This window comes from Triticum dicoccoides, chromosome 6A (assembly GCF_002162155.2).
Source record: "Triticum dicoccoides isolate Atlit2015 ecotype Zavitan chromosome 6A, WEW_v2.0, whole genome shotgun sequence".
In the NCBI taxonomy this organism is placed as follows: Eukaryota; Viridiplantae; Streptophyta; class Magnoliopsida; order Poales; family Poaceae; genus Triticum; species Triticum dicoccoides.
In genome coordinates this window covers 28597547-28614392 of record NC_041390.1, presented here as the reverse complement: position 1 = coordinate 28614392, position 16846 = coordinate 28597547, and the positions used below count along the sequence as shown (strand labels likewise).

At 44.1% G+C, this 16846-nt stretch overlaps 1 pseudogene; it reads right to left on the bottom strand.

Annotated features, from left to right (window-relative positions):
- Window positions 1-11443: 11443 nt before the first annotated feature.
- On the bottom strand, window positions 11444-12426 carry LOC119314239 (annotated as a pseudogene).
- Between the last annotated feature and the right edge of the window lie 4420 nt (window positions 12427-16846).

Here is a 16846-nt window from a genome sequence, read left to right as displayed (position 1 = left end):
GTACCAGCCACTAAAATCAATGTAATTGATTGATGAATTGAATGCTTCTCTAGAAATAATTGATCAGGGGCAAGCCAAGGATGTGGATAGTCCTTACTACTTTAATAATACTCAATTTGAAAGTCCAAGAAAATACTTCAATTTAAATCAAATACCAGACTCATTTTGTTATCTTTAGACTAACTAGCCGGGTGGCCCGCCCAATGTGCGGACTAGAACTTTTATAGTTTTATCGTGAGTATGTATTAGTAGATTTGTCTATAGAAAAATGAAACAAAATGTGATCACTTTCACAAATAAATAAAGTGCACTTCAGAACTGCTGTTTTTGAATCCTATAGTAAAATTATTATTTTTTACTTGTCCTAGTAGCTTGGAAATGCAGATTTCATACATTTATTAGCACGGAAATAGACAAACTATGATGAACTTCCTAATCTCTACATGTTGTACAAAATGTTGGATAACTAAAGGGATGCAATCCGATGCAAGGTGTAGAAAGAAGAAGAAAAAGAGCTATCACATTTCAACATATTTAAATGTAGCGTGAGCTAAATTTTGTCGCAAATTGTGAATAACAACCTGAATTTAACACATGCACCCTACCACAATGCATCTTGGTATTACATAAGAATTAAGACCTATGAGAAAATAAACGTAGAACTATTAAAAGGGTAACCAAAGAAGCTTTTCAGGTTTCAACGTATCTACAAACAGCTTTAGCTAATCTTTGTCAGATGATTGTATAAATAGTGTCAATAAGAAAATACAAAGAAATTAAGGAGGAAAAAAATTCAGGTTTAAAAACACCTGCTAGCTTTAGCTAAACCTTTAATGTAAAAGTGTAAAATCCATTAGTTCGACCCCAACTTGTTCTTGAGCTGTTAAGGACGTCCAATAATGATGAGGTTTTTTTGTAAATTAGCTCAACAACGTCAAACTTGAGGAGATTTACATCATCTATTAGATGGCACTGTTGGAAAAATGAGCAAATTACTACGAGATTTAATCCGAATAAATAGGAAATAGATCATGACAGCAATAGCAGAGATTAAACTAATCATGCAAACTAGCATAGTAGATGAACAAATCACATCTAGGGCACATACTAGAAACCTGAATTCTACCACGATCTCGAACAAGAAGGATAGAATAACATACGGTGCAGCGGGTGCAGCACCGCAGGCATTGACATTCTCGCCCATGTCGTCGAGGATGAGGTTGCCGAGGTCAGGGAAGAAGTCGTCGCTGCCAGCAGTCGCGCGAGTGCGCTCCCCAAAAACCTGATCGCCCCTCTCCCGTACAGGATCACGAGAGGTGGGGTTCCGGAGGCCTGCTGTCCCTTCTCCCGGTGCACGCCGAAAGGAGGGATGGAGAAGACTTGCTTGGCGGCGCAATGATCTGGAACGGTGGTGAGAAACCATACGAAGCGGCGGCAGCTAGGGTAGACGTCTGCCCAACTATATAGTGCGGGCCGGGTAGGTCGTGGGAGTAAACCCCACGTCCGAGTCGTCACGATCCAAAAGAATCGGAAATGGTTCAGTAATTAACGCGTCCATTAATTATTAATTAATGACTCATTAATTTTTCTGGGTAGCAAAAAATAGACAACGTGCATAGCTCTGTCCTCGGCTCGGCTCAATCCCGAACCCATGGCGCGTCGTGACGAGGCGTGGCGTGGCGAGCGAGGAGGAGGAGCGCGTGTGTAGGTCTCCTATTCTCATGCTCATACAAGTGGTAGAAGAGCTCACCTTATAAAGAGGTGCTCTTTCTCAACTTCCGGGGTGGGACTAAACTTTAGTCTCACTCACTCCACTCACATGTGTGCATGAATGGGCCAAGAGAATTTTAGAATTTTAGTTGGGCTTTGGGCCAAAGGCCTACTAGCAAAATTCCAACAATCCCCCACAAAGTCTCATTGGCACATCTCATCATTTAGTTCCAAAACATTGTTTATATACCGGGGCTTAGTGGAGACTGTGAAGTTGAACTTCCACTAGAGATTTATGCTACACTAGATCACAACTTGAATAGTGGACTATGCCTTGAACTACAAATTTTCTGCGAGACTAGTTTCACATAAATTCTTGACCGATACTGGGCTGCCGCAAGGCTTCCCCGCGGGTGGAGCTTATACGTCATACTCCAGGGCGATGTTAATAGTCAAATTCATATAGGTGTGTTCCTCAGAAGATGTTCTGCAGGACAACATCCCTGCTTACCCGAATAAGCCACTTGGAACACATCGAGATAAGTATCAACCTGCCATGCAGATTAGGAGAGTATTGCATCTTCATGGAGTGGGATAGGTAATATAGGGATACTCTCCTCCCAGCTGACCAACAGCTTGTCTCCCACTTCTACTTCACGGGATCTCCGATCACATAGAGTGGGTTACCACTATGGACAACTCATGCGGTGGGTCTCAGACCCATCTCCATCGATGCATTATCTATCACATTACGTGATAGACCCTTTGTGAAGGGATCTGCCAATTTTTTTGACGTTTGGATATAATCCAACGTAATAACTCCGGAGTTTCTCAATTTTCTGACAGATTTCAGTCTCCTCTTCACATGCCTTGAGGACTTCATATTGTCCTTAGAACTGTTTATCTTGACGATCACAGTTTGATTATCATAGTTCATTGGGATAGGGGGTATTGGTTTTTCAACCATAGGTAAGTCCATCAATAGCTCACGAAGCCACTCTGCTTCAACAGTGGCAGTTTATAATGATGTGAGTTCTGCTTCCATAGTTGACCTCGTTAAGATGGTATGCTTGCAGGACTTCCAAGAAACAACGCCACCACCTAGTGTAAAAACATAACCACTTGTGGCCTTAATCTCATTAGCATCAGATATCCAGTTTGAGTCACTATAACCCTCCAGTACCCTTGGATACCCGGTGTAGTGAATCCCATAGCTCGCGATGCCTTTCAAATAGCACATAACTCTCTCAAGTGCATGCCAATGATCATCTCCCGGTTTTGACACAAACCGACTCAGCTTGCTAACAGCAAACGAGATGTTAGGCCTCGTGGCACTCGCCAAATACATAAGCGAGCCAATAATATGAGAATACCTCAGTTGATCTCTAGCAATCCGTCGATTCTTTCGATGCAACACGCTAGCATCATATGGAGTTGGAGAAGGTGTGCAATCGCTATACCCAAAACGACTCAAGACCTTTTCCACATAGTGAGACTGAAGCAGTGTGATCCCACCATTCTCATCTCTCAACAGCTTGATGTTTAAGATAACATCAGCTACTCCTAGATCCTTCATCTCAAAACAGCGAGATAAGAAATCCTTAACCTCCTTGATTAAATCATGTTTGGTTCCAAAGATCAATATGTCGTCGACATACAGACAAAGAATAACTCCTTCGCCCCCACCATAGCGATAGCACACGCACTTGTCACCATCGTTTACTACAAAGCCGGCAGCAGTTAATGTTCTTTCAAACTACTCATGCCACTCTTTAGGAGCTTGTTTAAGGCCATATAAAGACTTTAGTAACTTGCACACCTTTCCTTCCTAACTAGGTACTACAAAACCATCTGGCTGATCCATGTAAATTTCCTCCTTCAACTCTCCATTGAGGAAAGTTGTCTTAACGTCCATTTGATGAACGAGAAGACCATGTGAGGCAGCAAGTGATAGTAGCACCCGAATTGTGGTCAGTCTAGCCACGGGTGAGTAAGTATCAAATAAGTCTTCACCTTCTTTCTGGGTATAACCCTTGGCCACAAGCCGTGCCTTGTACTTTTCAATCGTACCATCAGGTCTAAGATTCTTCTTAAACACCCACTTACATCCTACAGGTTTTCACCCATAAGGACGGTCAGTGATCTCCCAGGTTCCGTTACCTAAGATGGAATCCATCTCGCTACGTACAACTTCCTTCCAGTAGTTAGCATCAAGAGATGCACATGCTTCTGAAATAGTCCTGGGTGTGTCATCCACGAGGTACATAATGAAATCATCACCAAAGGACTTTGTAGTCCTATGTCTCTTACTCCTCACAGGAGTTCCATTGTCACCCTCAACAGGATTCTCAACGTGTTCCATCGCAATGGTGGGTTCAGGAATTACAGTGAATTCCTCACTAGATGGAGTAGGTGTCTCCTGATTTGATGAACTCGACATATCCTTCATAGGAAATATGTCCTCAAAGAAAGGTGCATCATTCGACTCCATAATCGTACCAACATGCATGTCGGATACCTCAGATTTTATTATCAAAAATCTATAGCCGATGCTATGAAAAGCGTAGCCAAGAAGAACACAATCCACGGTTTTTGGTCCAAACTTGCGCTTCTTGGGAATTGGTATATTGACTTTCGCCAAACAACCCCAAGTACGTAGGTAAGAGAGTTTCAACCTTTTCCTTTCGCATTCCTCAAATGGAGTCATGGTCTTATGCTTTGTGGGAACTCGGTTTAGGACATGACACGCAGTCATTAGCGCCTCCCCCCACCATTCCTTGGATAGACCCGAAGTGTCTAACATGGTGTTAACCATATCAGTTAGAGTTCGGTTCTTTCTTTTGGCTACCCCATTTGACTGGCGTGAGTAGGGAGGCATCCTCTCATGGATTATACCATGTTTCACACAAAACAGATCAAATTCATTGGAAAAATACTCTCCACCATGATCGGACCTAAGCCGTTTAATTTTTCGATAAAGTTGGTTCTCTGCCTCAGCTTTATAGTTTTTGAAGAAAGCCAAAGCCTCATCTTTTGATTTCATAAGATACACATAACAATATCTAGTGGAGTCATCAATCAACGTCATGAAGTATCTCTTTCCACCTTTTGTCAACACGCCATTCATCTCACAAATATCAGAATGTATAAGCCCTAGTGGCGCCAAGTCTGTTGCCTCTGCAGTCTTATGGGACTTGCGAGGTTGCTTAGCTTGCACACATACTTGGCACTTAAGAGCCTTTGATAGTAGAGATTTTTGGAATTAAATTCATATTGGCTAGCCGCGTCATGCAACCAAAGTTAATGTGACAAAGTCGTGAATGCCAAATATCAGACTCATTGTTGTGGCAAACATTATTAATAACTTTAGTGCAAATATCTAACAAAGACAGGCGAAACAAGCCTCCGCTCTCATAGCCTTTTCCAACAAATTGTCCATACTTAGAAATTACAACTTTATTGGATTCGAAAACCAACTTAAAACCATCTCGACATAAACGGGAACCGCTAACGAGATTTTTGTTGATGGACGGCACATGATGAACGTTCTTCAGACGCACGGTCTTCCCTGAAGTAAACTTCAGATCGACCATACCAACACCTCGAACGATGGCATGTGACCCGTTCCCCATCAGCACGGGAGAAGTCCCAGTGGCCTGGTAAGAAGAAAACATGGAGGCATCAGCACAAACATGTACATTGGCACCGGTGTCAATTAACCAATCAGGGGTTTGGAATACTGAAAGGATGGTAGGAAAAATACCATACCCTGATTCCTTCATATCAGTATCACCGATGGCAACATTAGCGGACTTGCCGCTCTTCTCATGTTCGCGCTCCTCAAAGCGGTTAGAACACTTCGGAGCCCAGTGATTAGGATCACCGCAGACATGGCAAAGTCCCTTCCCCTTCTTATGAGAGTTCTTCTTGAAGTTGGTAGAATGTGATGGCTTGTTCTTTGTATCAAACTTGCCTTTGTCCTAAGTTTTGTTCTTGTTGTTTTTGAACTTGTTGGGCTGGAAGTTCTTCTTCTGTACCATGTGGGCACTAGAACCTCCCTCAGCAACTCGAGCACGTGTATCCTTTGCTCTCGCCTTCTCTTCAACATCAAGAGTACCAATGAGATCCGCAACGAAAAACTCCTGTCTCTTGTGTTTCAGGGAAGTAGCAAAATTGTTCCACGAAGGTGGAAGCTTGGCAATGATGCCTCGGGCAACAAATTTGTCCGACAACACACACTTGAAGTACTCAAGTTCTTTTGCGAGCGAATGTATCTCATGACCCTATTGTACAACAGGGCGCTCATCAGTCATCTTGGAGTCATAGAATTGCTCCATGACGTACAACTCGCTGTCGGCGTCCGAGGCACCAAACTTGGCCTCGAGCGCAGCCCACATGTTCTTGCCGTTGTCAAACGACATATACGAATCTACAATGGAGTCATCAAGAACACTCAGAAGAGTGCCTTTAAAGAGGGTATTGATCTTCCTGAAAACTTCCAGCTGTGCTGGATTAAGATCGCCCTCAGGCTTGCCCTTGGTGGCGTCATAGCAGCCCATGATCTGAAACCAGTAGACTGCTCTGGTGCGCCACCTCTTATATTGCGCCACCTTAAAGGCAGGCGGCTTTCAGATGCGCAGCAAAACCACTCGGAGTAAATTGCCTATAATCAGGTTTTTGGATTGTTGGAAAAATGAGCAAATTACTACGAGATTTAATCCGAATAAATAGGAAATAGATCATGACAGCAATAGCAGAGATTAAACTAATCATGCGAACTAGCATAGTAGATGAACAGATCACATCTAGGGCACATATACTAGAAACATGAATTCTACCACGATCTCGAACAAGAAGGATAAAATAACATAGGGTGCAGTGGGTGTAGCACCGCCGTCGTTGACGTTGTCGCCCATGTCGTCGAGGATGAGGTTGCCGAGGTCGGGGAAGAAGTCATCGTTCGCGAAGTCGTCGCTGCCAGCAGTCGTGCGAGTGCGCTCCCCAAAAACCTGATCGCCCCTCTCCCGTACAGGATCACGAGAGGCGGGGTTCCGGAGGCCTGCTGTCCCTTCTCCCGGTGCACGCCGAAAGGAGGGATGGAGAAAACTTGCTTAGCGGCGCAATGATCTGTAACGGTGGTGAGAAACCATACGAAGAGGCGGCGGCTAGGGTAGACGTCTGCCTGACTATATAGTGCGGGCCGGGTAGGTCGTGGGAGTAAACCCCACGTCCGAGTCCTCACGATCCAAAAGAATCGGAAACGGTTCAGTAATTAACGCGCCCATTAATTATTAATTAATGACTCATTAATTTTTCCCGAGCAGCAAAAATATAGACAACGTCCTCGGCTCGGCTCAATCCCGCAACCCGCGGCGCGGCGTGACGAGGCATGGCGAGCGAGGAGGAGGAGCGCGCGTGTAGGTCTCCTCTTCTCATGCTCATACTAGTGGTAGAAGAGCTCACCTTATAAAGAGGTGCAACTCTCTCTCAACTTCCGGGGTGAGACTAAACTTTAGTCTCACTCACTCCACTCACATGTGTGCATAAATGAGCCAAGAGAATTTCAGAATTTTAGTTGGGCTTTGGGCCAAAGGCCTACTAGCAAAATTCCAACAGACACTACTCTAATTTGTAGTAACCTCTACGAACAGATCGTTCCAAAGTTATGCTATATCAGTCACTCCTTTTATTTCCTTGTCATGGCTAATCAATCAAGAAGATATAGAATGCATAAATCATTGTCCATTTCTAGAGAGTTCAAACTGAGCTTTGGTGGCGGACAAAAGAAAGAACAAACAAAATTATATTTGTCCTACTAAGTTCGTTGTGAACTTTTACTGAAATAAGGTATACATATGAAATAAGAAAGAACCTAATTTAGGTGCAATTATCTCAAAAAGATCCAAACCAATGTAACATATATATTCGCATTCAGAAATTAATCTTCCATGACACTAATCAATCTTTGGATGGCATTTTTCTTCATAACACCAATCGGTACTCCCACCATTATTTACTCTTCGCTCACTCCTGCTTCATATTCCCTCGTCCAGAATCCAGCTCCTCCGTCTGAGCCTCTTGTGTATACATGTGCAAGATGGTCACGTATATACCATGATGCACATCACCGTTTGCAATGGAAGAAAGCTAAAGAGGTTAATTAAAATAACATCTTGGGAACAAATTCTATGGAGACAAGTCCATAGGTAGTGGTACTCTAGCCAGGAACCAATATTTTTTGATCTCCAATGTAGTCCTTTCATGCTTGTTATCTGGATGTCATGTGATGAAAAATAGCCATGCACCGATCATACATGTTCTATCTGTTTGAGAATGCAACAAAGGTATGTACGCACATGCAAGGGGTAGTACTCACATGAGAGCAATTTGAGAGAATCGATCAACACCTGCCTCTGTTGCTAGTTTCTGATGGCGTTGGGTAGGTTGCACTGCGAACCAGGCTAGCGGTACTTCCTGCCCTGTGACGTCTTCGTTTCAGTTTTATCAATCCCTCAATTGGCGCCCATACCAAGAGAGAAGGGTGGGATGGTGCGATCGTAGAACATGACAAATTTTCCTATGTAGAACATGCAGAGCAATTAGGTGGTCTGTTGTTTTTACTTGCTCCTGTATTTAGTACGTGAACATGAAAGGCTAGGTTAAGTGTTGTCAGCATGAATTAACATAAAAAACTGGCGCTTAAAAGGATGTACCACTCAAGAATACAGAAACAATTTTGAAGTACAAACATAGTGTCCTATTTCCAAAGCATATGTGCCAGCAAACAGTTCTGGACTTCAGCACATCGATCAACTGGCCATAGCCAACCAATTGTAGGAGGTCCAGGAGCTGCAGTATAATGAGGCCCATACGTGCTGATGTGAGAAGGATCCTAAAGCAGTTCCATATTTGCTGAAGAAGAAGCAGGTTAAGCTCCACGGTCTGAGCAGCAATATCCCTAGGCGAGTAGTGGCGCGGCAAGGAGGGTGCTGGAGAGCATGGGAGCTGAAAGGAGAGGATGGCATGATGCGGCGGCGGTAGGCTAGTAAACCTCATGGGACGTGAGGATAGAATAGTACGTATAAGGTTAGGTTGCACTATTATTTTCTTCCCTAGAATTTATGCTGTGTAAGGGAGGCGGACACTAGATCTACTGATGTGTTTCAAGCCAAGGCTGTCGTGTACATGCGTGTATCTTGTCCTTTCTTCTTTTTTTCTTTTTTTTGTTCAGTTTTTTTTAACTGAGGTATGTTTTGTGTTGTTGATTGATTGGTGATTATGGGAGAATTGAAGCGGCACATGTTTCTATATACTGGCAATGGTGGGAATTTAGAGAAATTTACCTTTAAAGTAAATCCAACGGTTGTGATTTTCTGATTTACATAATTAAAGGCTAGATATTTCTAATTATTATGGAATTCTATAGCATATTTATCTTTTTTCTAGTTAGCCGGTAACCCAGACGACTTGTCATTCAGACAAAGCCTTTGGATTAGGGAAACGTTTCCAGCCGGCAGTCCGGCCGAGTCTTCGGCCGGACGCGCGCGATTCGTTCGATTGCGCTGTATCCTGGGGCCCCGCGTGCCCCTCATTTGACTAATTGCCTGAGCCAACCACCAATCATTTCTTTTTTCTTTCTCCCGTTTCCTTTCTTCTTCCTCTTATTCCTTTTTCTTCTCTCTTATGCGCAGGAGGATTGCGAGGCGCATGTTGCTTGTGACAGATTTTTGGACTCCCCATGCTGCAGCCGCGTCCTGTGGAGCTACGACTCGAATGATTTTCATTGCCTCCTCTTCCCCTCGTTGCTGACGGTGCAGCAGTCGCCATGGATGCGCTCATAGACAACTTTTTTTTATGGAGTGTTGCAACCAGCCCCGGGAGATGCTACATCCGGCGGCGAGGGATGTTACAACCGACAAGTTTTTTTGTTGGAACCAACCAAAGGTTTTGTCGCTGATTTTTTTTGGCTGGAACCAGTGTCTTGTTTTGCTACTACCGGCGGCTTCATTTGCTACTACCGGCGACAACTTTTTTTGCGACATAATTCATGAAGATGATGCAACCTTGACGACGGGTGACAACATTTTTTTGCTGCAAACTATGAAGTTTTTCGCTACCACGGGCTATAGGGTTTGTTACCACCATACACAGCGGCCGGCCGGCGTTTTTCTTTTGTGTTTTGCTACAACCATGTCATTTTTTGCTGCAATCGGCAACCACAGAAGCTACATCGGGTTAACATTTTTGCTATAATGATGGTGACGGGCTGTAGCGGTAAGCTTTTTTGCTGGAAGCGATACTTTTTTGCTACAATAGGTATCTTTTTTGTTGGAACTAGTAAGAGCCTCGAGAGGGCACACGGTGAGGTACAGCGCGACCACAACGACAGGTGCTGCGGCCGGCGGCCGGCGCTACCGGAGATGCGGCCATGTCCCCCGGAGCCGGAGATGCAAGCCTGCAACCACGAGTGCATGTTGTTGCATGCATGAAGCCGATGAGAAACGCAGGCGGCGAGGGCGGCGACCGGCGGTAACCGACGGTGAGGGCGGCGACCAGCGGCGAGGGTGGCGACCGGCGGCGGTTCTTCAAGGTTGTGCTACATCGGTCGTCCATGGCTAGTGTTGGCGGCGGTGCTGCTTTGCTTGCCCCTCTGCTGTTTGGTTGAATCCGTTTAATTGGAAAGAAAATGATTCCAGATCTGACGGTTAAATGCAATCTAATCAAACGGCCGCGCTGTGTCCAGCCGAATTGATTGCGCCGGTGCGCCGGCGCAGATTAGTCGCCTTTGGATTATTACCATGATATATAATAATAAGAGGAAATTTAGGTTCATACTATAGCCAAATAATGTGCCAAATTAAAATTTAAACAGTGGGGATATTTGATCAGTAAATTAAATTTTAAATATAAATTATTAGGCACTAATATTAAGCATTGGAGGAGTATATCAGACATGGTCATGTAATGAGTTTCCGAAGTGTATACATACGTGATGTTTCCTTTTTTTTCTATTTTCCAAGTGCATGAACGTACGTGTGTGTATTCTTTTTTTTGTAAGATTTGACACATATCTTTCCTAGGACAACACGTTCCTTGTTTTTTTCTAACTTAACAGGTTTCTTGTTTTTTTTTAACTTAACATGTTCCTTATTTCTTTGAAGTCAACTTAACACGTTCCTTGTTTTTGTAAGGAAAAGTCCGCTTCTTCTTGACTATTTTCCCTGGGATGCATGCAATCTTTTTAACGTAAGTTTCTTTCGATGTGGAAACAAAGTGGCCTCCAGATGTATATTTTTTCAACGGGGTGGAGCCAGGGAGCACGTACGTGAGAAAATCTCAGCCTTTTCCCGTTTACATGTATGAGTTTTTCTTAGTTTTTTTTTTTAAGTTGTGTTTTTCTTAGTTGGTGCATGTACGTGAGTTCTCTTTTTAAAGAGGCCCACCATTTACCAAATATATTTTCTTTAACATATGTTCGTTCAGATGTGTCATGTACAGTCGTTGGAGGCCCAGAGCATTATATATGTTACATAAATCTAACGGTCAAGATAATTCTATTTGTTAAGATTTACCAGATCGAGGGCTAGTAATTTCTAATTAACGTGCAATTTTCTAGCATATTTACCTTGCTCCTGGTTCACCTTATATTACTTTTAATATATAAATAGATGCAACATAAATATGTAGACAAGACCTGTGTTTGTCTTTTATTCCCAAGTTTGAACTAGTATGGTTCGGGTTCTTACATGATAGTGCATGTCACATTATTTTTTCACCGCTACAACGACCAAACCATGGACTGAGAAAACGGTGTTTCATATATCTAGTACTAGAGCTATTTTCTTCTCAGTTAGTACCGAAGATGCCAAATGGCGCGATGGTGCAATATGGAGGGATGTAGACATTGCACATTGCAGGTAGCGTCTGTAGCGCTAGGTTCCTTATTTCCTCGAACTGGGGCAGTTGTTGAGGCTGGACAGAGCCCTGGGCCTGTGGGTTTTGCTGAGATGGCCGGAAGGAGCCCTGGCTTAATGGATATTGTTGCAGAGGCTGTTGGAAGGAGACCTGGCTCGATGGTTGTTGTTGTTGTTTTTGTTGTTGATGCAGAATAATAGCATGAACAACATTGTGGATGGCCTGGCACTGCGACTGCTCAGGGATCTGCCATAGGTGTTGACAACACAATTCTTGCAGCAGCTGGTAAGTACTTTGTTGCAAAACTTGTGATCTTCCATGCGCTATGTTGTGTTGCTGCAATACAACATCCATGCATGGAATCAGTTGTTGTTGCAAAATTTGTTGAAGGATTTGTTGTTGTTGTTGTTGTTGTTGTTGTTGCTGCTGCTGCTGCTGCTGTGAAATTGGTTGTTGTGGTTGCGACTACTGTGGTTGCGGTTGTGGATACGGTTGTTGTGGTCGAAATGGTTGTGGCTGTGAATATGGTAGTTGCGGCTGCGGAAATGGTTGCAGCTGCAGATATGGTAGTTGTGATGGAAATGGTTGCGGCTGTGGATATGGTTGTTGTGGTGGAAATGGTTGTTGCTGCCCTAGAAATTGTTGTTGTTGTACCAATGGAACTTGCTCTTGTGGCTGTTGCTGAGATGGATTTTGTGGCTGCAATTGTGGCACTGGAAATCTAACTGCAGTTGTGGCGGTGGTCGCCACAATAGCAAGGAGGACAAGGATGAGAAAGGTCTTCATGGTGGATTTGTATTGACCACAGCTTGCTTGGCTTAAATGATGCGCTCTACTAATGAGAATGATGGATGAGGAAGGATGATCGTCATGCTATGGGGCTATTTATAGTTGCCATGGAATGATCTCTTTCACAATTGGCATTTGTTTGTGTGGAAAGTGCTTGGATGCTTCTAAAAATCATCATTTGGTATGTTCTGTTTGGTGGCACTACTTACAAGTGTATTCTTGGACTGGTCATTAAAGTTCCTTGTTGTTGCACTATCATTCCACCACCAAAAAGGTGTGATAACATGCATGACTCATCTTATTCACTTTACAGCTCAAACACTAATGTAGATTGCCTATTTTTCTGAAACTAAGTTTGTAATTTTCTGCAAATTGTTACACATAAACTAGATAAGCATGGCTGTCACGGTACTTAGTTCGTAATCTTGTGTGGTCTGTTAAGATAGATAAGACTAGTAATATAACTTGCTTTAGTAGGCCATGACTCGTCAAATTCCTTTTACATGTCAAGTGTTGTAGTGTTCTAGAAGTTATTAGCAAGCATAAATTTTGTAATGTTCTACAAGTTGTTACGTGTAAACTAGATAAGCTTGACTTGCACACAAACAAGATTGTAATCACTAGTCATCTACCCGTGCAACCGCATGGCCTAGCTATTATAGGGGTACATATTTATTAATAAATATTTATATGTAAAATTCAAGCGCTTAAATTACAGATATCATACATCTGAACATATGCTAAGCTATTCAAACAATTGTAGTACAATATAAGCACATATATTATAAACTTCATTATATGGAAGAGTGCCTCTACTTCCCATTTATACTAAAAAATATGAACATCTACAATACCAAAACTATATAGTATGGAAATACATTTCATGACGCATCTGGTAATATTGATTTCATATTGTGAATGTTGATATTTTTTATTATAAAGTTAGTTAAAATTTACAAATCTTGACTTTGACCAAACTTTATATGCAGATTAAAAATAAATGGAGGGAGTATCTTGGGGTCTCTGCCATGTCACATTTCTCATACATTCAGTACGCGTGTCGCCCCGAACGAGTGGAGACTGCATCGTCACCTTATCCTTTCCCTGCAGGCTCAAGTCTGCTTCTTCCCAATCTTTCATTTCTAATCAAAGGAGAGTGAGGCGAGCTGGCCGGGCAGCTCTTCGTCAGGGACGTCGTCGTCTACTTGCGCGCGCCAATGGCCAGCTCTCGCCGGGATTCACCCTGTGCCCATGTACAACCGCCTTCCAGAAGCCATCCGAGCCGCGGCCCCGCAACGCTCGCGTGGAGGTCCCAACTTAGGAGGTGGACGAGGTTGTGCAGCTCGCGGCTAAGCTGCTCTTCGCCGGGGTCGCCGTCGTCTCCATGCGCCACACGGGAAGGAAGTTGGTCACCGAGTTCCCGGGGATTCGCCGCGCACCCAGGTACTCCGCCGCCTCCCCAGTAGCTGTCCAAGAGGCGGCCCGCGACGCGCGAAAGTGTGTCCCGATTTTCGGACCCCCCAACACTGATGTGGTCTCCCTTACCCATGTTGCAGCGACTGTGTTGTCGCATCGGGGACTGATACCGACATGCAGACCGGCGATGAGACTGAGACCGGCGCCGAGACTAGCGGAGTTAGTTTAGAACCGAAAGCAAAGAGGCCACGACGCCTAAACCAGCTCATGAGTACTAGACTGGTGGTCACGGAGATGGACGACGGTATTTTTGAGACAATAGTGCCCGAGGAAGCGCAATCGTGCTACGGCAATCAAATAGGTTGCATTGTACGGACAACTATAGAAGATAGATAATATGAGGCCCTCCCTCCTAAAGAAGCTGCACCAGATATTCTTGTTCCCGGACCGTAATGAAAAGGATAATAAAGATCCAGATAAGGACCTGGCAATGAAGAAGATAAACAAACACGCCATGACCAAGTTTAGCGATGCGTTGGCCGCCTGGAAAACAAGGTTGAAACATCAGATCGTCGACAAAAAGGAACCCTTGCTACCTCTTGCGCACTGCGTTGGTTTTCCCCGAAGAGTGAGGGATGATGCAGCAAAGTAGCCTAAGTATTTCTCTCAGGTTTTGAGAACCAAGGTATCAATCCAGTAGGAGGCTATGCGCCAGTCCCCCGTACCTGCACAAAACAAATAAATCCTCGCAACCAACGTGAATAGGGGTTGTCAATTCCTACACGGCCACTTACGAGAGTGAGATTTGATAGATATGATAAAGATAATTTTTTTGGTATTTTTGTGATAAAGATGCAAAGTAAAATAAAGGCAAAGTAAAAAAGCAAAGGAAATAACTAAGTAGTTGGAGATTAATATGATAAAGATAGACCCGGGGGCCATAGGTTTCACTAGTGGCTTCTCTCGAGAGCATAAGTATTCTACGGTGGGTGAACAAATTACTATTGAGCAATTGACAGAATTGAGCATAGTTATGAGATTATCTAGGTATGATCATGTATATAGGCATCACGTCCGAGACAAGTAGACCGACTCCTGCCTGCATCTACTACTATTACTCCACTCATCGACCGCTATCTAGCATGCATCTAGAGTATTAAGTTAAAAACATATTAACGCCTTAAGTAAGATGACATGATGTAGAGGGATAGACTCATAAATATGATGAAAACCACATCTTGTTGTCCTCGATGGCAACAATACAATACGTGCCTTGCTGCCCCTACTGTCACTGGGAAAGGACACCGCAAGATTGAACCCTCCGTGGTGGTAGAGACTATCCACTTGCCTCCCGCTCCGGACATTGCTGGAGAAGGTCTAGGTGGGAAGTGCGGGCTTGGGCGCTGGAGCTCGGGTGCGCAGGAGATGGATAGGCAAAGGAGGAAGAAGGCGTAGGTAAAAAGGTGGATCCTTATCCCCTTATATGGGTAGATGCGGTTGTGCGTCCCCACCTGCCTAGTAAAACTCGCTTGCCTCCCAAGCGCCGTGATAAGTGGCGCGGTTGGGTTACCCACGTCCGTATTGATGAGAATCCTGTAAAAGGGGGGTACACGATCTCTGCTTGACAAGACGTGCCAAGGAAACCGCCTCGCAAAACACGCTGAGGTGGAAAAGTGAAAACGATTCGAGTGAAGGACTTGGCTGCAGTGTGATGACGCACAGCGGAATACGTCAGCAGATTTGATTTGTGTTAATATTATTCTCTCTACGGCAATATGTGGAAGCTTATTTTGCAGAGCCGGACACTACTCTTGGTGTTTACAATCTTCTATGAAGGACGTGGAGGAGGAACCCGCCTTGCAATGCCGAAGACAATTTGCGCGCCGGACTCGTCGTCATTGAAGCCTGGTTCAGGGGCTACTAAGGGAGTCCTGGATTAGTGGGTGTTCGGGTAGCCGGACTATACCTTCAGCCGGACTCCTGGACTATGAAGATACAAGATTGAAGACTCCGTCCCGTGTCCGGATGGGACTTTCCTTGGCGTGGAAGGCAAGCTTGGCGATGCGGATATTCAAGATCTCCTACCATTGTAACCGACTCTATGTAACCCTAACGCTATCCGGTGTCTATATAAACTGGAGGGTTGTAGTCCGTAGGCAATCAACTCCATACACAACAATCATGCCATAGGCTAGCTTCTAGGGTTTAGCCTCCTTGATCTCGTGGTAGATCTACTCTTGTACTACCCATATCGTCAATATTAATCAAGCAGGATGTAGGGTTTTACCTCCATCAAGACGGCCCGAACCTGGGTAAAACATCGTGTTCCCTGCCTCCTGTTACCATCCGGCCTAGACGCACAGTTCGGGACCCACTACCCGAGATCCGCCGGTTTTGACACCGACAACCGGGACTAAAGGTGTAGGGCTTTAGTAACGACCCTTTAGTCTCGGTTCCCCAACCGGGACAAATGAGCCTTACTAACCTGGACAAATGGCTGTTATTCCACTAGTGATTGACCCCCTTCTTCAAATTAGATGTGGCAGATGCGGGATGAACTCCTACCACAAGATCGCATCAAAGCAATTCAAGAGGAATTGGAGGGATTCTTTCTTGACCACGTCATCAATAAAGCCGGAGAATACCATCTGGAATTTGAGTTCATATATAATTAGGGGATTATATTGTAAGAGATCTTAATATTGTATATATGTAGCTAGTAGCGCCGGATAGATATACGGAAACTTGTTGTTCGACCTATCTCTCGGAGAAGGAGAGGTCGATATCACTTATGTTTGTATGCATATGTTCATGACGAACTTCTGTACTTAATGGTTTCCTTCATTTGCTTACTGGCTAGCGTGTCGAGGGCCTCTCTATACGTATAGTACGTAGCGACGACCAAGCACGGAGATAAGAGAGGACACTTATCTCTATTAATTAATTACTACCTAACACAATATATGAAACCCCCCAAAATTACCCATACAAAACCCCCCAAAACCCCCAACCCCTC